Here is a 23,481-nt window from a genome sequence, read left to right as displayed (position 1 = left end):
TGTGTGTGTGTGTGTGTGTGTGTGTGTGTGTGTGTGTGTGTGTGTGTGTGTGTGTGTGTGTACTAAGGGTCTGAGCATGATCATTGTTCCTAAGTTATTGTTTATTTAAAGCTAATGCTCTACCACTTGAACCAAAGCTCCACTTCAGCATTTTTTGTGGCTGATTTTGAATTACAGTCCTCAAATCTGAGCCTCCTGAGTAACTAGGATTCCAGGCACGAGCCACTAGCATTTGGCTTAAGATGTGTTTCTCTTCTATACAAAAAGCATCCTCTCACTGTTAAGGGAAAGCAGTCCAAACTTGGAACTCACTACTCAGGTCTTAATTCTTTCTTGAGTCTATCCTGATTTAACTTGCTCTCTTGGCAGTTCTCTGATGTCTTCATGATAATGTGACTGTTGCTCTTTGGTGGATCATAAAACACAATGTGTCTTTGTAACTTAATGGATAGTCAGAGCTGAGGGTGAGTCCTTTCCCAATTATCTTGAATAATATAAGTGTCATGTTTTGTTCTTCTCTCCAGTAGAATTTCCTAATTTTTTTTCCTTGTGCCATTAACTGAAGTGACAAGTCCCTTATCTGTGGTTCATCTCTTTGGATCCTTTTGTTACCTTTTAACTTTCGGATTGACTACTAACACACTTATGAAAATTGAATCAATGATCAAACTGCTTGAGGGAAAAGTGGCATGTTTCGTGTTATTGCAGCATCATTACATGGCAGAACAATGAACTGAGTTCTAAGCATGAGACAATGAATTAAAGTATGAATATTTGCAGGATGTAGAATTCCTGAATTTCTATCCTGAGCTTTACGTAAAGGGCATGTCTCTGTATTGTAAGTTCTAAGCTCTGCATAGGATGAAGTTCTAGGGGTTGAACTCTTCATTTCTCTAAGGAAAACAAACCTCCACTGAAGCCTTGGGTTGAAAGATTTGAATTGCAGAAAAAGAAATTTTAATTGTCTGAGAGAAAATGAGTTGCTGGAAGGACTTGATCCCAGAACACTCTGAGAAGAAGTCAGAACAAAACTGTACATGACTGAGTTGAAGCTCCAAGTGAGTAAACAATGCATGAGGTTGAAAATAGTCCCTTAGATTCAGATACCACCTTTGAGGGAAGCAGAAGGGAGGTGGTGGCAGTTCCAGCAGGCTGGGTGCTGGTGGCCTGTAATCCTAGCTACTCTGGGGCTGAGAGCTGGGGATCAGGATTCAAAGCCAAATGGGGCAGAAAAGTCTGAGAGACTCTTTTCTCCAAATACCCCGCAAAAAGCTAGAAGTAAAGATGTGGGTGGAGTAACAGCACCAGCCTAGATTAGAAAAGCCACGCAACAAATGGGAGGCCCTGTGTTCAAGCCCCAGGCCAACCAAAAAAAGAAACCGCTTCCACAAATAGGTAGGGCTTCTGCAAACAGATATCCCTGCTACCAAGTGGAACAACTATAAGTACAAGACAACAAGGATGCTTTGCTTTGTTAAGGTAAAAGTCAAAGCACAAACACTAGCTGAGGATAAGGAGTCCTTCCCCAAATTTTGAATAATATAAACCCCGGGTTTCTCATAAAACTGATAGAAGAGGTAGAAGCTGTTTCAAAAACACCTGGAATTGGATTTCTCATTAACCTTTACAGGTGGGAGCCCTAGCTAGATTTAATTTGATTTAGGAAAATAAAGAAATGTGACCTTTTTTACACAGGAATGTCATGAAACAATTCATTTAGGTTATAGTCCTAATAGTAAAACACAGAAAAAAAACTAAATACCAGACATTAGGGCAAAGAGCAATCATTTTCCATTATGTGGGTTATTAAAGATTTTATAAAATTTTATGCGTTTATTAAAAAACTGTAACTAGGCTATTTAACAATGGTAATGGATCTTATACACTATTTTCAAGCTTAAGAGAAAGAAAACTCTCATACACCTTTAACTGCAAGTTTTAAAAGACTGTACAAAAAAAGACAAAGTCTAGAAAAGATAGAAAAAATAAAAGATTTGATCATTTGGGTGATTCACATTTTTCTTTCCTATTTTTTAATTTTTAATTTTATTGTCAAGGTGATGTACAGAAAGGTTACAGTTACATAAATAAGATAGTGAGTACATATCTTGTTGAACTTGTTACCCCCTCCTTCATTTTTCTCTCACATACCCTTCCCCCAACCCCCCTTTCTTTCCTAATTGAAGTAATTTTTAACGTATTTTTTAGGTGTCATATATATGGGACTTTTATTTTTAATGATATATGATACAGTAACTTGCAATTCATTGCAATGCCATTCTTTTACTGAATGGATCATTATCACTCACTCAACATATGTTTATAGAGCACTTATAAAGATAGCAAATCTAGAGATAATCTTACTAAAGTGGCAAATAGAACAAAATGCAAGGTGGGGAGGTGTGCATGTTTTATCAACTGTTTAACTCTCATTATTCAAACTACTTATTGCGAAGAATCAGTGGTATTTAACATTTTTTAGGCAAGGTTGGAATATATTTTTTGTACTCATCCTGGGGATTGAACAATTGATGAATCTATACTGACACATTATTATCATCTAATATCCACATTTTACTCTGTTCTTAAAAAGCAATCTATTTTTCTGTGATTGGGATCAAGCCCGGGGACTCGCCTACCTGGGAAGGTAATAATCTACCACAAAACTATCCTCCAGAGAAAGGTTCATTCCTGATATTGTATATTATACAGTTTTTGGACAAGGATATGATGGCATGCATCTGCTATGAGAGTATTATGCATAATATTTCCACTGCTCTAAATCCTCTTTGCTCTGGCTGTTCATCCATCCTCCTCCTAACGCTCTGGCAGAGTTCCTGTGATTCACACCATGGGTTTTCTTGGAAGAACAGTGTAAAGTGTAACCTGTGTAACCTTAACCAACTCAGTAAAATAATTTACTGCTTTAATTTCTTCTCTCATAAATTAGCCGTCAATGCAAATGTTTAATAACAGAACTATGAATAAGGACTTATAAAGACAGTATGAAGGGTCAGGGATAATTTAGTGCTGCAAGACACATGGATAGAGGAGACTGTAGGCATCCTGTGCTTTAAGGAGAAAGAGGACTTTGCAAAACCCAGAGTCATGCTATGTGGAAAGGATCGCCTGAGGGGCTGTGAACTTAACACACAGATACAGCCAACTTCAGCGATCTGAAGAAAAGAATATTTACCTTTATTTTCATCATCTTTCTTCCCTCAGATTTCCTCATAGTGTTGCCCATTGGCCAAACCAAAGAAAAAGGGCAGGAGAAAGCCAGGATGCACATGGGTCAGCCTCCCATGGCAAGAAACAATGAGAAGGAAGGATGGAGAATCCATCTGCAAAGGCAAATGGAAACTGCAAAGTACAGATGATAAGTAAAGCCAGCTTAACTCCATTGTTTGTTATTTAATAATGACTTGGAGACAAGTGGCCCAGAATTCATGAAGTCAAGATCCAGAAGTATTGTTGTCAAAGCCCCATTGTTGGCCACATCTAAGCCAAGCCCTAACTGGTCCTCAGATATTCCTATTTTCAGAAAGGAAAGGACTGTTGTTTATGACCTCCACTTTTTCCTATCCTCTGAACCTTGGAGATAGCCTTCTAATGTATGATCCAAGTCTATTCAATTGGTCACATATTGAGGGGAATTAGGTAAGTGTATACCTTTAATTTATATTCTCAACAAGAAGTTCATTGGAGCACTCTGAAATCCTCTTTGGTTTTAAAACTTTCTTAACCATCTTTCTTACAACTAACAATGGATGTATTTTTCCTTCCTCTCTCAATCCATACATTCTGAAATATTTTTAGTGGTCATATCAGGGGAACAAAAAAAGTCCACTTAGGTTTGAAGGTCAAAAACTAAATATATTAGTTCATAGTGTATAAATGTGTATGGTCAGCAATGAATGTAATCACTATACCCCTTGTGGAAATGAACAATTTACAGCAACTGTCATTGTCCTTCTAAAAATACCCTTCCTCAGTGGTGACAGTGATCAGATGTGCTGTACTCATAAATTGACATATAGAGTTGAAATCCCTTTGTAAAATTACTTAAAAAGTAAAAATTATGTTGGGTGCTGGAGGCTCATGCCTGTAATTCTACCTATTCTAGAGGCTAAGACTGAGGATCACAAAGACACTCATCTCCAATTAATCACCAGAAAACCAGAAATGGAGCTGTGGTTCAAAGTGGTAGAACACTAACCTTGAGGAAAAGAGCTCAGGGACAGCACCCAGGTCCTGAGTTCAAGCCCCATAACCAACAGCAACAAAAAAAATAAAATTTTAAAAAGAGAATACAAAAATAATCTCCTGCCTCTTAAATAAATCAAGGAATTGATTCCTCCAATTGGGCTTTATGAATTAGCCACTTGGTTGCTATTGTCATGAATGAAATTTGCAAAATATCCATGGAGCCAAACCAAAAAAAATCCATTTTATAATAAGCAAGGAATTCTGAAAATAGGCCACAAAAAACATCCCTAAACAGAGCACAGCTGGCTCATGTTTATGACCCTATTCAGGAGGCTAATCTTCAGAGGATCCTAGTTCAAGGTCAGCCTGGGAAGAAAAGCATGTAAGAGTATGTCCATAATAAGCAACACAAGCTTGACTGCGGGTGTGGCAGAAGTGATAGATCACCAGCAGAGCAGGCTGAGTGTGAGGTCCTGTGTGTACATTACCATAGTGCCAAAAGCACTAGCATGAAAAGAAAATTATACATTTCATTTCATTAAAGAACTTAACATTGTCAAAAGGTATCATTAAAACTATAAAAAAGATAGGCCATATGGACTATAAAAATTTATTTGTAATACATACATACGTAAGATATATTTTTCTGGTGCCACTCTTGGAGTTTGAACTCAGGGTCTGAGTCCTGTCCCTGAGCTATTTTGCTGAAGGTTAACAGTCTACCACTTAAGCGATAGCACCCCATCTAGCTTTTTGGTGGTTAATTGGAGATAAGAGTCTCACAGACTTTCCTGCCTGGGCTGGCTCTGAACCACTAACCTCAGATCTCAGCCTCCTAAGTAGCTAGGATTACAGATGTGAGCGACTGGTGCCTGGCTTAGTAAATTTTTTTAAGTCAAATATATTTCTCCTACCTGCTCTGAAAACTTTTAATGTTTAGTATTCCTTTGCCTGATGAGGAAAAGACTTTGGTTTTCTTTAAAGACTTAAAAAAAAATTCTGGCTGGGCACTGGTGGCTCAGGCCTATAATCCCAGCTACTTAGGAGACTGAGATCTCAGGATCATGGTTCAAAGCTAGCCTAGGCAGGAAAGTCCATGAGACTTTTATCTTCAATAAAAACACCAGAAAACCAGAAGTGGCACTGTGGCTCAAGTGGTAAAGCACTTGCCTTGAGCTGAAGAGCTAAGGAACAAGCAGGCAGGCCCAAAGTTCAAGCCCCAGGACCGATAAAACACAGACACACACACACACACACACACACACACACACACACACACACACACACACACACACACACACACGCTAAGGGGTAAGACACTGTCCAAATAGAGTTGTACTCTACCTGACTTAGGTAACTGTTAACTCCTCTGTACATCACCATAAAAACAATAAAAATATTTAAGATTCTAAAAAGCCAGGTGATGGTGGCTCACATCTATAATCCTAACTATTCATGAGACTGAGATCTGAGGATTGTGGTACAAAGCAAGCGCAGGCAGAAAAGTCCCCATGAGAACGTACCTTCAATAACCACTCAAAAACTGGAAATGGAGCACTAGTCTAGTGCAAAAAAGTTCAGGCCCTGAGACAGTGTTCAAAGCCCCACAACTGACAAAACAGCAACAACAACAACAACAACAACAACACACACACACACACACACACACACACACACACACACACACACACACACACACACGATGCTAAAATGGCCAATGGATATGGAGATAAACTAAAGAACATTCTTACCAGGGAAATATTTCCTGAAAGAAATTCAGAGTTAAATCACAATTCCTCACCATGCTCGCTATACTTACCAAAAGGGATTGGCAATACCAAATGTTGGTGAGAGTGAGGAACAATTTGAACTCTCTTAGAGTCAGTTTACTAGAATATTACACTAGAAAGCTGGCACTATTTGGAAATCTAACACTGTGCCTGCCTTAGCTTTCTACACTCAAGCCTTCATTCAAGGGAAGAGTGTGCATATAGCAACCTTAATTCACAATAACTCCTCCTGGAAACTATCTAAAACTCCTATAACGAGGGCCTGGGTAGACGGGCTCTCATATATTCATATACTAGGATACTAAACAGAAATAAAAGGAAAGAAGCTGCTATATGAAATATTGTGGATAAATCTCACAGATTTTATACTGAGAGAGGGAGAAAGCCACAGGGCCTATAGCAGAGGATCTATTTATATGATGCTGAAGATCAGGCAAACGGAACCTAATCAAACATGATAGAAGTCATTCTTCTACCTATATTCCTTACCTCTGGGGTGGGAGTATTGACTGGATTAAAAGCACAGGAAACCTTGTGGGGTGCTAGAAAGGCTCTCTATCTTCATCAGAGTGATTGTTATGGTTGTCTGCATACGTAGAACATCACTGAACTATATACTTAACATGAGTGTACTCTCTTATTACATGCATATGTTATGCCTCAATTTAAGAAAGTAAAGAACAGATCAGATCCCACTTCCAAAATTTCCTCAATCAAGATAAGTCTTGTGTGGATTTAGCAAAATTTAAATGAATGCATTTTGTAGTTCCCTTGGGTGAAACTATAACATGACAGACCACCACAAATTCCAAGGTAATTGAATTGACTCAATACTCTCTCGTAATGAAATTCTGCAAGTTTGGATTTAGCTGAGAGCACAGAGAGACTCCAAAGGAGCTATTAAGAAGGATGGTTGAACAAGCTGTTATATTCTTTTTTGTACATATTTTTAATGAAATAGGCATTTGAATACCTATCTTTAAATGAAATAGGTATTTAAACATACCAGTTGGGTAAGTCTAATAAACTAAATCAAGGACTCTACAATGGGGAAGGATAAAGAAAACATATCTGAAGGTGCTTTTTGCTCATTTGCAGCCAAATTCAATAGTGTTCATGTAGAAACCCAGGAGAGTTTTTATTGAATTCAATCCTTGAATTGTTTCTAGCTAACGGGCTCACTTCTATTTCCAGCATTAGTTTCTATTAAAGGATAAGTCTGGAAAGTCAAAGAATTTAGAGCTTTTGTTTTCCATAAATAGTCAACACTTCCTAGGCTGCTTTTACCATTCCTTATAAGAGTATGGAAATCAGATTGACTGCTTTTCATCAGCTATGCTGAAGCCTTTCTAAAACAGAGCTTTACATAAGTATATATAGATGATAACTATTTAAAAAAAACATAATCAGCCATGAGAGGAAGCCAGTTAGGAACCTGTAAGAGAAAGTACTGGGATCAGTGGCCCTTCATCTGAATGATGGGAAGAATGAGGCCCAACTCAACACTTCTCATGGCTGCACACCTGGTGTGAACACATATTGAACTTTTAACACACAAGTGATGTAGAGCTCTCCTTCTAAATTCTGAAACAGTTTTAAATTAAGGGAGGAAATCTCAGGGGAAACCATTTCTAGTCACTCACCAATTTTGGAAATAATTAAAAATTTTTAAAATTAAAATTTGAACAAAGTTTCATTTATGCCAGAATCTAACAGCTTACTACAAATACCAAAAGGCTATGTGGGTGTGTGCGGGGGAAATCCCATCCCTGCTTACTTTCTCCGAGGAAGTTTTCCTTAAAGCTTTCTTATTTTTTTAAGAAAAGTGTAGAATTATAAACTACAGTCAAACCATGGGATTAAGTGATCTTTCAGAAGCAATATTCAAAATCCCCCAGAGAACATCTTTCAGGACTTCAATTTCTGTTTTTAAAACATGTGGGTTTTTTAACATTAGTTTTCAAAGCTGAAACAAGAACACAGCCCTGATCATTCTCAGTCCAAAGCTTTATCCACTCACAATAACCCTCCCTCTCTAGTGTCTCCATCATCACTAACCCTAACATGTCTTCCATTTTAAATTCAAATAAGTATGTGGAATAAAGTATTGATCAAGGCAGATACTTTGGTATATCCTGACTACTCTCAGGAGAGCAAATGGTCCTTGCTGATTCTCTCCACAGGCATCACGCTCAGGACAGAAATGGGGCCCAATTGTCACTAAGAAGGGAGCAAAGGGTCAATTCACTCTACTGTCTGAGCAAAGAAGCTTCTGTGGCACCTTCTTGTGTTTGGAGACCATGGAAAATGAGACACCACCAGAAAAGTGTAGAAGGAGAACTAGCTTGGCTCTTGCAAATCCTGACCTGTGCCCTGAAGGATCTATTCTTGTGTTTAGAGAAGAATCTCCATAAAGAAGCACTGAATTTGTGATGGTAGCTAGCATTAAAAAAAAAAAAAAAACAGAACCTTGCCTTCTGCCACACCATATTCTGTTATTGCTGTGGCAAAACAATAATTTTCTTTTTACTCATTACTACTACTAATGCCTTTTCTAGATTAATCTTTGTATAGAGATATTCACCACATCCTTTTTTAACGTCTAATGGGAGAAGATGAGAACTGATATTTCAGAATCTCTTCCCTGTACAGTTCCAGGTTGGTTCTATATAGGTAAGAAGAAACAGGGGATTCAAAAGGTGGAAGCAAGTAGCCACTGGGCTATGGAGAGATGGGGGCTTCTTTACGCATGTAGGGAAGCTTTAAAGATCTGGCTTCTTGAGGCTTCAGACTAACCCTGCTGAACACTTCCTTGACTTTTGTTCTTACACCTTTCTGAACATGTATAAGACTTTTAGTTTATCAAAGTTTTTGTACTTAAATGCACAGAATGCATATGTTTTCTTCATTTAGTTGTGATGCTTCACAGTTGTGAGATGAGCTAATAAAGTACTGTAAAAATAAAACACAATGACAGAGTCCAATTTGTTGGCAGTAGATCAGTTCTATAAAGTCTCCATGAAAAAAATCACTCCTAGGAAAAATTCATGATTACATTCCTGAGAGCCTCTGCTCATGTTTTTGTCAATCAATACTATACATCTTTGTTGTATGTGTTTCTGTTTAGAAATACCTTACTTTATGAATATTGTTGATTAATTAACTACTGTGCAGATTAAACTAATCTGCCACCAAGTAAAACTCGTGTGCATCTTAAACTAATCTCACATTTTTTCAGGGGGCATGTAACATCTTTAGAGACACAAAACAATACTTCAGCACTACACTTGGGGGGGGCTATTTTAATCATGGAATCACTGGTAAAGAGAAGAAATATTCAAAAATTATGGCATTGAGAAAACTGGTGCTTGTGGAATAAGAGCTCAAGCAAAAAGGCTGAGTGTCGTCATGCTCAATCTCATCTAGAAATGTATGTTTCTGGTAGATCATAGTTTTCTCTCTCCTATGTCCACAAATAGCCATGAGAGCACCATAGATATTAATTTAGAGGTTACACAGAAATTTGAGAAAGGGGCAACTTCACAAACATAGAATCTGAAAATAAGTAGGTTTAGCTAAGTTTAAGAAATTTAATGTACCTGGATGCTTGTGGCTCCTATCTTTAATCCTAGCTACTCAGGAGGTTAAGATCTGAGGATCTTAACCAGCTCCATCAAGAAAGTCCAGAAGACCCTTATGTCCCATTAATACCAAAAAGCTGGAAGTGAAGACATGGCTCAAGTGGTAGAGTACTAGTCTTAGGGGAAAAAGCTAAGTGAGAGTGTAAGGCTCTGATTGTCGCTGTAAAGAAGTGAAATACCTTGCACACTCTCTCTCTCTCTCTCTCTCTCTCTCTCTCTCTCTCTCTCTATATATATATATATATATATATAGATAGATAGATAGATAGATAGATAGATAGATAGATAGATAGATAGATAGATAGATTGATAGATAGATAGATAAATAGATAGATATAGATAGATAGATACAGATAGATCTTTATCTATATCTATATCTATCTGTATAAATATAGATATCTATCTATATCTATCTCTGTATCTCTTTCTCTCTCTCTCTCTCTCTCTCTCTCTCTCTCTCTCTATATATATATATATATATATATATATATATATATATATATATAAAGAGACAGAGCGAGACATATTTAATCCAAAGAAAAGGCGTATACTTAGTCTATAGTAGAATTAGGATCACAGTCCTTGCCTTCTGAAGATCTATAGCTATTCTATGCAATTCTGATGTTTCCTAGTTTCTTTATTTGCATCCAGTAAGCAGAGTTACTACGTTTCTAGCTTTAAAAGTGAATTTATAATACTCAAACAAACAAAAGAAGGTCACTCAGAGCACACTATCTTGGAAAAAGTTTGGATAGGAATTACAATGCCATAAGAATGATATAGAATTTCTTTTAACTATTCAATCAATAAGAGAACAAAGAAATCGCAAAGAACTAAGAACGAGTTAATGCTGATAATTAATTTATTCACACACACACATACACACACACACACACACACACACACACACACACATTTTAGTGCAGGGGATGGAATCCCAGGTTTTTTATTTTACCACTGATCTACATTCCTATTCCCATCATCTATATTTTTTTTCCAAGCATCTATTTTATTCTGATACTGTGTTAAAAGATTTCAACGAATAACCAGTTTCTCTAGCAAATGAGGACAGAATAGTCCAGGCACTACCCAGAGAAAAGAGAGTATGGATTCTTTACACCATATATAAACATCCAGGTGAAAAAGAAACTCAATGCCAGGATACCATTTCTTACAGTTCTCATTTTCCCCTCTCCTACAATCCAAAAATGTTCAGCATTTGTCATCATCCACATCAAAATGGTGGTTAGTAGTACATTTATTGTCTTGTATTTCTGTTCTTTACAATTTCCAGGAGCCATTTTGAGTGCTGTGGGGTCAATTGTGCATATGAAGTATTGAAAATAGACTGTATTCAACTCTCTGATACTCAAATAGAAAAGGAGGTCTTGCCTATCAAGCTAAAAGCATTTAAAGCTTGTAAAATGCACTGGGATGAATCTGTCCAGAACCAAAAGAAAACCTATATTTATAGCAGCTGATTTATTTGGTTGATATACAGTATGTGCTGTGGTTTATAATTTTTAAGGCATAGGGTCTGAGATATATTAGATATTGCAGAAAGAGTGAGGACTTGATGATTTACAGGACTTCATATCAGGCCTATTGACCTTCTCAATAAGAAAGGTTGGTGGTCATAAAGGCACTGAAAGATGCAGCCCTCAGGAGTCAATTTAATGTAGAATAAACTCTTTAACAACCAACCAGATAGCCATATCAGCTGCACCATCTGCAGATTATGCTGCTGTTGTAAAAGCACTATTTTTAATAAAAAAAATGCATAGGCTTTCTTTTTGGAAATTTATGTTCTCTCAACAAACAAACCAATAGTTTTTCCGCATCAATATCCCTAGTTATAGGAATATCAGGTTTAATAAACATAACAAAACCAAAGAAGGAAAAATAAGTATTGTTTCCACAATAAAAAACAATACTGGCAGCAAGTGACTGGATATATGAAAAACTCATCACTGGTCACAAAACAGAGATGCACCTGTGTACTCTTTGTTCTGGTTAAACTACATTCATTTCATTCCCAATGCAAATGGTATTAGTCTATGTACAAGCCAATACAATCAATACATAGACTTTCCAATTGGCGAGGCCTTATGTTAACATACCCACAGTGAAGCTGATCTTTGGAGGACTAACATATCTCATTTACCAGAGTTGTATGTAAAGGAAATCCCAAAAACAGTCCAAATAAATGTTATGTCCAATAGACTAAGCCAAAGAAAACATTCTAAAAAATGTCCTTCCTTATTAGCATGGATTTTCTGGGAAATTGTACACATTCTCCACTGGAATTAGAAAAAACGGGGAGGGGGTGACAACTTGCTTGATCTTCAGCTCTGTTGTTTTTATTTTTCAAGACATTCCATAAGCAATTAACTGAAATTACTGAGAAATAAATGAAGCACGCTAAGTTCCAACAGAAAAAGTGGAGCATTTGAAAAATATTTTTGCTTATGGAATTTTATCCTACCCAGAAGTTGAGTCAGATTGAATCTATATACAGCAATTAAAAACTGGGGTAATAACAAAATCTTTTCTCTTCCAAGCAATTAGTGTGGTTGAGACTTCCTATGGTGTCAGTTGTATTGATGGATACTAACTTGTTTCAGAGTTTTTTATTCGTAAATCTCTGCATAGTTCAGTCTATGCTAGAATTTATGCTATTGTGTAAGGTCATCTATTTGCACCTCTGTTTCATTACTTTATGACAGCATTGACATTGTGAACATTTCTTAGTGATCTGGACATTCTCCAAACATAGCATGGTACCTGGCATTCAATAAGTATATTTTAAATTGAATTAACTGTGCATGTGAGTAGACTTGACTCTTTAGGAGTCAAGATCACTAGAAGTCAGTAGAAGTTTTCTCAAACACAAGCGATGAGCAATTTGAAAGGATTTTCTATCCAGCCTTCATTTCTCATTTATCTGCATCCCAGTTAGGACTGTCATGAAGTCATGACAGAAGGAATGTTTTAAAGCAATGATAAGTTTCTTAGGGATCAGGGAGAACACATATATTCCCTTTGTCTAGATTCTTTTAGTCGACACAAGTAGGAAGGGTCTGTCATGCACCACCTGCAGACATGTTCCCCAGGTTTAAAGAAGATGCAGGCTTTGACAGGGACAGCGTCCTGCAGTAGAGCCCAAATTTCCCTCCAGGTTTTCTACTATCTATATTTCTAACATGAATTGCGCTTTCAACCAAGCTTCCAAAAAAGGCAAATACCACCAAATGACTTTAAGAATATAAAATATATTATGAAAATGTTTACTTTTAGTTTGGAAAAGGCATCCTAGCTGGTATGTTCAGAACCTTTATGTCCTACAATAAAATTTCACCATTTTTATTTTTATTTAAGCACAATTTTCTCTCTCCTCTTTTAACAGCCTGCTGTTCTCTCTCTCTCTCTCATGCTCTCTCTCTCTCACAAACACACACACACACACACACACATCCACACACATCACCATCACAGTCCCACAAACATACACAGATTTCCTCACATACTTGAAATTTTTCTACTTTTATTCCTTTTGATGCTACAGAAAATGTGGCAGGAAAAGGGGAAATTTTTAATTTTCTTTTAGGATGTTAAACTTAAAAATACTTTGAGCCCCAAGTTTGTCTACTTGACATGTAAAGTTTATGTTGGATCATTTTTGAGTATCATCCAAGATGGCCCTTGTGCCCCACAAATCTAGGCCAATTTTTCTGAAGCAGGCTCCTTGACATCATCTGTGTGATATCCTGATCTTCCTTGATTATCATACAATCCTGGGTTTGAAACCAAGTTATCTTGGCATAGTACTTCCCAGTCTTCAAATCTTCATGACAAAGGTAAAACCCTTTGGAAGGAGCCTGAGAGGATACACTGAAACACCTTAAAAGTCCTGGCTTAGTTTAATGTAAATTTCCAGCCTCTTAAAGAAATCATTTGACAAAATGCTTCTAACAATGTGCCACAGGATTTTACTTGGTCAGCTGAGATGCTCTTGTGTTCTCTGGCCCCCTTTGGATGGGTTAGGATGATGGAATGGATAACTCCACAACTTACCCTTGGACATGAAAAGCTGATCAGACATGCTGAGACCTTTTGGGAAAAGAGGGCAGCTGGTCATGAACAGGGCAGCTTTAGCAAGGGAAAGGTGCATAGTTTGAGTTTTTATTGTGCTTCAAAGTAGAGCAAGGGGGAAAATTTCTACCTAAAGTCCAGAAAGCTGACTGGTTCAGGGGTGTTTTTTGTTGCCTTTGCCACACTTCAGACAAGGGAGAAAAAAGTGCAGTGATAGTGAGATACTTCATTACAGTTCCAATTGTTGATTGGGGGACAATGGAAATGTGACATTTCTCCTTTCGTTGAATTAGATCTGGTTGTGTAAGTTATTGGGGTGCTTGATCAAGTCTGCAGCAGGAAGCCAGTAGTAGTCTAGTTGTGTGGCTTTTCAGATGTGATCAGACTGCTTTTTGGTATTCATTTCCTATTGCTGCTATAACAAATTACCACACACTTGGTGGCTAGAAACCTCCACAAATCTGTTAACATGTAGTTCTAAGTCCAAAATCAGTTTCACTGAACTAAAAATCAAGATATTCAAAGTGTTTGTTCTTTTGGGAGATTTTTATGGAAAACCTCTTTCCTTATAGTTTCCTGCTTCTAGAAGCTGCTAGCCTTCCTTGGCTTATCATCCCTCATTCCAACTTCAATTTTTAAGACCTGCAAATCTCTCTGACTTTCTGGCTTCCACTTTACATTTCCTTCCCTAAATGTGACACCCTGACATCAGCACTTTTAGCTCTTAAGAAAAAAAAAACATTTGGGGCAGTACCAAAGTTTTAACACAAAAGCTAACACTTATATCCCTTTAAAAAATTCTTGGTGTACGTTTTATAAAAATAAAATGCTTTTTATTATCTTTTAGGATATATGTATGTAAACATGTGTATATACATGTGTCTGTTTATATATTTCTATATGCAAATACATTTTATACTGTTTACCTGCCCTATTCCCCTGCCTTGTCTTCCTCATCCTTTTAAGCTGTACCACTTCCTCTTTCCTAATAATCCACCTGAGTTTTCATTTTGTCTTTTAAATCTGGATTCCACATATAATAGAAAATGTGATATTCATCTTTCTGAGCATGGCTTATTTTACTTAATATAATCATCTCCAATTCCAACCATTTTCCTGCAAAAACAGATTTCATTTTTCTTTATGACTGAATACAATTATATTTGAATATATATTACAGTTCCTTTATCTATTCCTTGGTTTATTGTTACCTAGGCGGATTCTACAGCTTGGTTTTTTTTTAATATAACACAGGTATCTCTATTGTTTGCAGACTTACATTCTTTTAGGTATATGCCCAACAGTGGTATAGTTGAGTCATATGTTGATTCTGTTTTTGAGGAACCTCAATTTACACTTCTATAGTGGCTACACTAATTTACATCCCCACTCATTGTGTAAGAAGTTTCCCTTTTACTGCCTCCTCTCACCCCAATCCCCCACAATGTCATCAGTATTTTTTGCCTTTCTCACTGGAATGTGATAGAATCTCAATGTAGTGAGATTTGCATTTCTCTGATGAGTACAAATGTAGTATTTTTTCATATATTAATTGGCCATTTGTGCTTCATCTGTTCATATTACTTTCCCATTAACAGTATTATTTGTTGTTTTCCTGTTTGTTAGTTGTTTTTTTTCTGGCAGTTCTGGGGTTGAGCTTGACCTGGAGCTTACTAGGCAAGTGCTCTACTGCTAACTGATGACTCCAGTTCTTTTCTTGTACTGATATTTTTTACATAAAGTCTGGCTTCCTATCCAGGCAACATTCCTGGACTGTGATCCATCTGTTTTAGGCTTCTCTGTTGTAGCTGGAATGACAGGAGAACCCAGCACACTCAGGTTCTTTCTGTTGAGCTGGAGTTTTACAAACTTTCTACCAGGTGCTCCATATACCTGATGATTTGCCTTATCTCAAGGCCACAGCTGACTATGGACAGAAACTTCTGAAACTATATGACAAAGGATCATATAAAGTGATCCTTCCTATACTCTTCAGTTACAAAAAATGAACTCAGAGACCCTAAGCATTCATTGCTTGAATTAATTCATCATATTTTAAGTTGAAACATTCAACTGAATCCAGTCTCTTGCAGCCCATTTTATAGATACTCAACAGGGCAACAGTCTCTCCAGATACTTTTATAGTCATGGAGTAAAGCTCGTGGGGGTGCTTTTCACAAGATCCAGTATATAGCAGTATTCTCCCAAAGCCCTGGACACCATGATTGTTCCTTCTGATAGAGGCACAGGCAGCAGTAGTGGAAGTAATCACAACCCTAGTCAACCATCAGCTTTTGGAACGTAGAGCTCAGTGTTGCATGCCAGGACATCTTCTCTACAAGGGTGATCACCAGATGAACCCCTATATTGCAGAGTATGTGGTTTTCTCCTGAGCAGTGGTTAAATAAAGGCCAATGACTCCATGAGACACACAACAAACAATCATTTGGCAAAAGTCATGAAGCATCACTTACTGCTTGTGCTGAAATTCAAACATGATGCATTCTAAGACTTATGGAACCCACTATTCATAGCCCAAGGCCAATTTAAGAAAGGTTATAGCTTTGTATTCCTGTCTCTAAATGCCAACTGTCAAAAATTCCAACTTTTATTAGTAAAATTTATAACAGAGGCTTGGTAGCCATTAGCAAATGTAGCATAAAGTTGGCTGACTCAAGGCACATACTAATCAGAAGGCAGCAAACACAGCTACCAAACCAAAAGCAAAAGAAGACCCAGGAAAGGTAGTGGCCCAAGGGGTGGTAATCTACACCATCTTATATGATTAATCATTTTGTGTCTGCCCTTCAACAATGGGACCCATTTCCTATGCAAAACTGATTCACCCCGGTTAGAATGGATATCATCAAGAAATCTAATAACAACAGATGCTGGAGGGGATGTGGCCAAAAGGGAACCCTACTGCACTGTTGGGGGGAGTGTAAACTTGTTCAACCATTGTGGAAAACAGAAGAGAGGTTCCTCAAAAGACAATACATAAAGCTCCCCTATGATTCAGCATTCCCCCATCTAGGCATTTACCCAAATGATCACAAACAAGGCCATACTAAAGATACCAGCACAACTATGTTTATCACAGCATTATTCACCATAGATAAGATATGGAACCAACCCAGATGCCTCTCAGCAGATGAATGGATCAAGACAATGTGATATATATAGATATATCTATCTATATCAATCTATATCTATCTATCTATATAACTATATGAAATCTATGCTTCCATCAGAAAGAATGACACCTCCCCATTTGTTAGGAAATGGAAAGACTTGGAAAAAATCATATTAAGTGAAGTAAGCCAGGCCCAAAGTAATATATTTACCATGGTTTCCCTTATTTGTGATAACTAGTATATATCTAGGATAATCTTATCAGATAAAGAGAAAAGCTTAAAAACTACGTACATATGACCATATAAGATGATGTTAAGTGAAGTGAACCACAAGATAGGGCACAAGAGGTTTTATCTTTGTCATTGATGTTTTTAATGTACTATATGATTTTTTGTTTCTTTTGTATATTCTTCCCCCATGGTATAACCCCTGTTTTCACTTCATTAGACTCCAGTGCCCTGCATCTTGTATATACATTTTTCTAAGTTGGGGAAGGGAAGGGAAATAATAAAATACTGAAACAAGGATACAGGCTGACACATTTTAACAATGAGATGTACAAGACACTATGTTGGAAATGAACTTTAGAACTTGAGAGGTCAGGGAGGGAAGGGATAGTAGGAGAAAAAGAGGGGGTAACAATGCTCGATAGGAAATGTATTCATTACCTTACACATGTAACTGTAACCTCTCTGTACATCATCTTTACAATATTTTAAAAAAAAATACAAAAAGAGAAGGTATAGCACAGATCTTAAAGCTAAAGCTCCTTTAGATAATACAATAAAGATATTTAAAATGAGAAGAAAACTTCACTGTTAAATCTGCTTTAAAAGCTAAGGACATAACTCAGTGCAAGAGGGCTTGTTTGGAGGCATGTACCAGGCCCTGGATTGAGTCTCAAGTACCAAAGGGAAATATTCCTAATTGAAAGGACACTAAGCTGGTTTTAAAATCTTTTCTTGGTTTACTCAATAATAAATTTTCCTCCATTCTTTATCTTGAAACAGAAATGTCTAAGATATCTATCATTCGATTTTCTGAATTCCCCAGAAATTTTCCTAAATAAGGAGGGATTTAAACTCTGCATATACAGACAATACTAGTTATAATGATATCTTCACACTCCAACAAAGTGAAATTCAGTGATTTTAAATCCTAAGGATGATTTTATTCTATTCGTATGCTAGAGACCAAAATAATTTTTATTTTCCTAGACAAGAATGCATCTATTCTTTTTACTCTGAAAGGAAAGTTTAAAACTGATGATTTATTGTGATTCAGAATCTAGATCCAAAAGAGTACAAAACCTTTCAGAGAAAAAAGTATTTTGTTGTCAGTAATGCAATTCCCCTTTCTCAGGGATAAAAAAAGAAGAAATAGCTTTCCCAATTAGGTCCATCAATAAAGGCAAAGTTAGTCTGCAAAGAACACAACTCATGTTTTCCTGTGATCACAAACTCAGACAATTGCTAACCTAATTGCTTTTTATTTTTCTCTTTCCAGCCAACTTAAAGGATTTCTACACAATCAATGAGATCAACAACCTAGTCAATCCAATTTAGTTATTAAGAAGGCAAAAGCAATGGATTGGCTGCATATTTGATCCAGTTTTGTTATGGGAGATATTTCAGTCAGAGAGGCATGGCTATAAATTTTCTTGGAGAGGAAATCTGGGTGGAAAAACAAATAGTCATGTTAGCTAATAAATGTTGCTTTTCAAACCTGCTAATCCCTTTGGATGATTTATCACTGTCTGAAAGCTCTGGACTACTTTACAAAGGAAAATGGCTGGTCCCTTGAAGTTGTATAAAAGTTGTTAAATTCATATTCATAAAACTCAATACCACCTGAAAATAGAAGTCATGCCAATCAATAGTAATGACTTTCAACAACCAGAAAGCCTGAAGATCCTCTTACAGTATCACTTCACAGGAGATTTGGGGTACCACACATCCATTGATACTGGTTTTGGAAATGCATCTCCAAAGAAGTCCCACAAGTGGTAAATATTAGAAATCCAGTCAGAGGGTTACCTGGGGCATTCAACCTATCTAGTAAGGGAAAGAAAAAAATTCACCAAAAATATAAACAATTTTGGAAGGCACTTTTCAGAAGGACTTTGTTTCCTGTGTGCTTTAAGGACAGAAGGCAGATATAATCTCTTCTAACACTATGGAGTTTAGACTTGGCAAAGTGAGGCAGCCCACTGCAATAGACAATTCCAGAAAAGGAAACAGAAAGGTAAACAACTGAAAAAAATTAAAAGGGATAATGCAGCATTTGGAAGGCCTGGTTTATATCAGGTGGTTCGAAGCAAAGTTCAGTCCCATTATAATGAACACTGATCATCCACAAAATGTTCAGATGTATTAGACTACCTTTACTATTCTTACTTTATATATAAGCTATCAGAAGATATCATTGGCCTTCTGAATTGATATAAATCAAACACTGTTCCTAATTGAACAAAAATCATCCAGAGAAAAATAGGTGAAAATATCCTAAAGTGAGTTTAAATAGATAAACTTCCCTTCTATTTCTTTCAGAAGCTTAATTTTTAAAAATCTTGTCTTTTGCAAGGCACTAGTAGCTCACACCTGTAATTACTGTTACTCAGGTGACTGAGATATGAGGCTCATGGTTCAAAGCCAGCCTAAGCAACAAAGTCCAGAAGACTCTTATCAATAATCAACAACCTAAAGGCTAGAAGTAAGTTGTGGTTAAGGTGGTAGAGTACTATTCCTGAGCAAAAAACTCAGGCACAGCACCCAGGCTCTGAGTTGAAGCCCCAGTACCAAGACAAAAAAATATCCCACAAAAACACTAACTTCTTAACACATATGTGTGTATGTGTGTGCATGTATAAATTATCCTGTTGCAATTGTGAAAATGTTAAAAGTGAGAAGGAGAAAAGAGAATGCTAGAAAGTGAACAGTGCCAAAATACAATTGCACCTGTTAGTGAGATAATAAAACCAAACTCACTGAAAGCTATGAATAAATAGAGGGTAGAACACTGGAAAAAAACAAGAGTAAGTAAAGGGATTAATCACATAAAGTACAGTATGTACACTGTGAAATGCAATGGTAATCACCTTTGAATAATTAATATGTACTTTAACAAAAATGAATGTTAGAAAAGTGAAGCATATACTGTCTGGGGTGTGAGAACTATTTGGGAATGAAGAGGGTTAATGAGGATGAAGGAGGGTGAATATAGTCAAAATATTTTTTTTGCAGCTGGGTGAAAATGAAGCTTGTGGAGGCTATGTTGGGAAGAGTATAGGAAGATGAGGAAGGATGATGGAAGGATGAGTCTAATCAAGGCACCGTCTATGTGTACTTGGCAACTCAAAATGAGAACACTGTGTGCAACCAATTGATGCTAATAAAAATAGAAAGTGTGGCACGTATTCACGATGCAAAATTACTAGCTCACAAAGAAAGGAATTATGTCATTTGCAGATATCTGGGTAGAACTGAAGATTCTATTAAACAAAACAAGCCAGATTCAGAAAGGTAATTATTGCCTATTTTCTCTGATGTACACAATTTAAAACTAAATAAAAATGTTAATCCAAAAGACAGGCAAGAGTGAAACTTTCTTCTTACTCAATAATAATTAATTATTAAGCACCAATGTAAGTGAATATACTATCCTAGGAACATAAGCGAGTAACAATTATTATCAGATGCAGTGTTCTGGATATGACTGTACCAGCTCTACTCTTCTGTGACTAGTGAATAGTGACTAATGACAAGGATGTCCAGGGGTAAGCCTTTGCCGGTGGGCCCCCATCCTGGTGCCCCATGCACGGCCTCTTTGGGGGGGGGATCCAGGAGGTCGGGGCAAGAGACCGGTCCTGGCAGGCCCCCTGGCACTTGGCCCGAGGGTTTTTCTCACAGAGGAAAGGGGGGGAGCAGGGGTCCACTGGGCACCATGCGGGTTGGGCCCAGGACGGGTTTCTGAGCAATTGGGAGTCAGATCTGCCTGATCCACGTGGTGGGAGGGGGCCTTCCCACTCCCCCAGCACCTGCCCCCATTGAGATGGGTGGGTGGCATCCTCAGATCCAGGGTTGTCTCAGGGCCCCCTGTGTGCGGTGAGCTCTCTTTGGGGGGGCAGGACTTCTGGGTCCAGGCGGGGTGACTGCAATGATTTGGAGATCTAGTTTATTCTCTGGAGTCCTGTTCCCCTCCTCCTCCCTCCAAGGCACCCCAAAGTCTGCACTTCGAGAGTGATAGGAAAATGTACTTTTTTTCTTTTTACTTGATGTTTGATGCGAGTGGGGCTTGAACTCAAGGCCTGGCCCTCTTGCTTGGCTGGGGTTGAGCCACCTCTAGACAAGGAAGTGAGCATCTGGCAGTTGATGAATAAAATCACATCTCATCCCCACCTGCAGGGAAGTGTGGTGGGTGCGCAGGGAAGTGTGGTAGGCACACAGGGAAGGGTGGTGGGCACGCAGGGAAGTGTGGTACGCGCGCAGGGAGGTGTGGAGGGTGCGCATGGAAGTGTGGTGGGCACGCAGGGAAGTGTGGTCGATGTGCCCACGTGCCCAACTGGCAGATGTGTGTGGCCACTTCTCCGGATGCAGAGGCTGCTAGGTCCTGGGCAGGCAGGACAGGACGAAGGCTAGAGAAGGCTCTGTCTTGAAGCGGCAATCTCCAGGATTCCAGTCCCATTTAATGGGAGGATTGAAGAGTCTGACAGAATTATTAGGGGAAGAGAATCAAGAGCTGAGAACAGCAAGAGGAGCGGTGAGGGATCTGCCAAATGGGGTGAAACTTCAAGATGTCGATTTGGCCACCCCAACCAAAATAAAGGAGATATTTCTGTCAGGTGGCATTCAGATGACCAACAAAGGAGAGAAGCAGGGAACCATCATGGCTATGCTTCGTGAAGGCAATTTTGAAATTACCACACTGGATAGATGTCACAACTGACAGAAGACATGCCTAGGTAGAATTCACAACTGTCCAGCAGAAGGATGCGGAACACAGAGACATCACTATAAACTCCATGTTTCTAGGCCTTGATGGTTATTGACTCGTTTACTTTAATGGCTATGAAGTTTTTAAAAAAATAAGAAAGTTATGGTTTGTATGACAAACACATCAAAGAATACAAGAAGATTAACTTCGGATTTTAAGCTACTTCAGGTTTGATGGCAGAATTGTGTACAAACCTGGTAAACATGATGCTGAGACTTTGGAAGCAATCGCAGAAAATGCAAAAGGCTTGGCTGGACTATCAGGAGAGTGCATTTGGGTAGAACTGAAAAAAATTCTTGTTGGTAAATGTGTAAACGACTTATTTCACCTGATCTATGATCTTGATATGGCTCCTCATAAAGGTTTACCCACAATTGCAAGTTTATAAGAATATAGTGAAGTCAGTGAAAATGTTGATACTTGCTCAGCAAAGCGAAGGACCATCTTGGCCTCACTGCGGAAAGTACAAGATGATGTCACAAAATGGGATTTGAAGTTGAAGATTTCACAAGAAGAGGAAAAACATTGGCTTATTTAGAGTTAAAAATAGGAAAGACTTAGTTAAAGCATCAGATCGTTCAAAACCATTGAAACCCTATCAAAACTTCATTGTAGATTCCAGAGAGCCAGATGCAAATGCCAGAGTATGTGAGCTGCTGAAGTACCAGGGTGAACACAGTCTCCTCACGCAGATGCAGAAGTGGTCCCTGCCCGCTACCCTTTGAGCGGACCTGACATTAGAAAAGTTGGCATTTCTTCCAGGAAGGAAATTGGTGCTGTGTTACAGCAACTGCAAGTACAGTGGGAAAAAAAGTGGCTGCCAAATGGAAAAAGAGGAATTCCTAAGTTACATAAAGAAGACCTAAAATGAAGACCTGGTTCTCAAAAGGGTAAGACTGGTCATCTTTCCCTGTCTATGAGATTTAAGAAGCTACAGCAGAGTTAAGAGAGAATCCATTAAGAAAAATCTTCTTGCTTTGTGAAACTATTTCAGGCACTGACTGAAATGGAGTCTACCACCTCTCAATCTGATTTTATCAAAGAATCCTAGAATATTTTTGGAGTAAGTTCTGACTGAACTGTCTACACTTTTCAAATAAAAATGGTTTTACATAGGGAACAACTAGGATTGATCTTAAATGTAACTATTTTTCTGGGTGGTATATTCTTGTAATCCTAGCTACTTATGAGGTGGAGAAATAAGGAACTTAGTTTGAGGCTAGTTGGCAGTTAGTGAAACCCTGTCTCAAAAGCAAAATATAAACAAAAGGCTGGAGTGTGATTCAAGTAAAACAGCAAAAAAAAAAAGATGCTTAATATTATGTGCATTGAAATAAACAGGTTACTTTGTACACTGATAAATTTCATTCTTTACCTGAATTCCAAAATTAACTTGTACCTATAATTGTTGACAAATCTATGTAAAACACCTATCAGTTATTTCCAGGGTGTCATTTATTCATAGTGGCTTTGTTCTAGCTATCTATGTTTTGGTATGGAGCTGTTATTTGTCTGTCATAAGGATTTCTTATGTGTGTGAAGCCTGGAGAAGTTAACTTGTAAAGACTTTGGTGTATTATTTTAGTAAAATATTACCTTTGGTTTTGGAAGGTGAGTGGGTT

At 37.8% G+C, this 23,481-nt stretch overlaps 1 pseudogene; it reads left to right on the top strand.

The window, feature by feature from the left end:
* Window positions 1-19,042: 19,042 nt before the first annotated feature.
* On the top strand, window positions 19,043-22,725 carry LOC138830253 (CCA tRNA nucleotidyltransferase 1, mitochondrial pseudogene; annotated as a pseudogene).
* Window positions 22,726-23,481: the final 756 nt, after the last annotated feature.

The sequence above is a fragment of the Dipodomys merriami genome, unplaced genomic scaffold (assembly GCF_024711535.1).
Source record: "Dipodomys merriami isolate MVZ:Mamm:240054 unplaced genomic scaffold, mDipMer1.0.p SCAF_187, whole genome shotgun sequence".
In the NCBI taxonomy this organism is placed as follows: domain Eukaryota; kingdom Metazoa; phylum Chordata; class Mammalia; order Rodentia; family Heteromyidae; genus Dipodomys; species Dipodomys merriami.
This window is presented reverse-complemented; position numbering and strand designations above follow the sequence as displayed.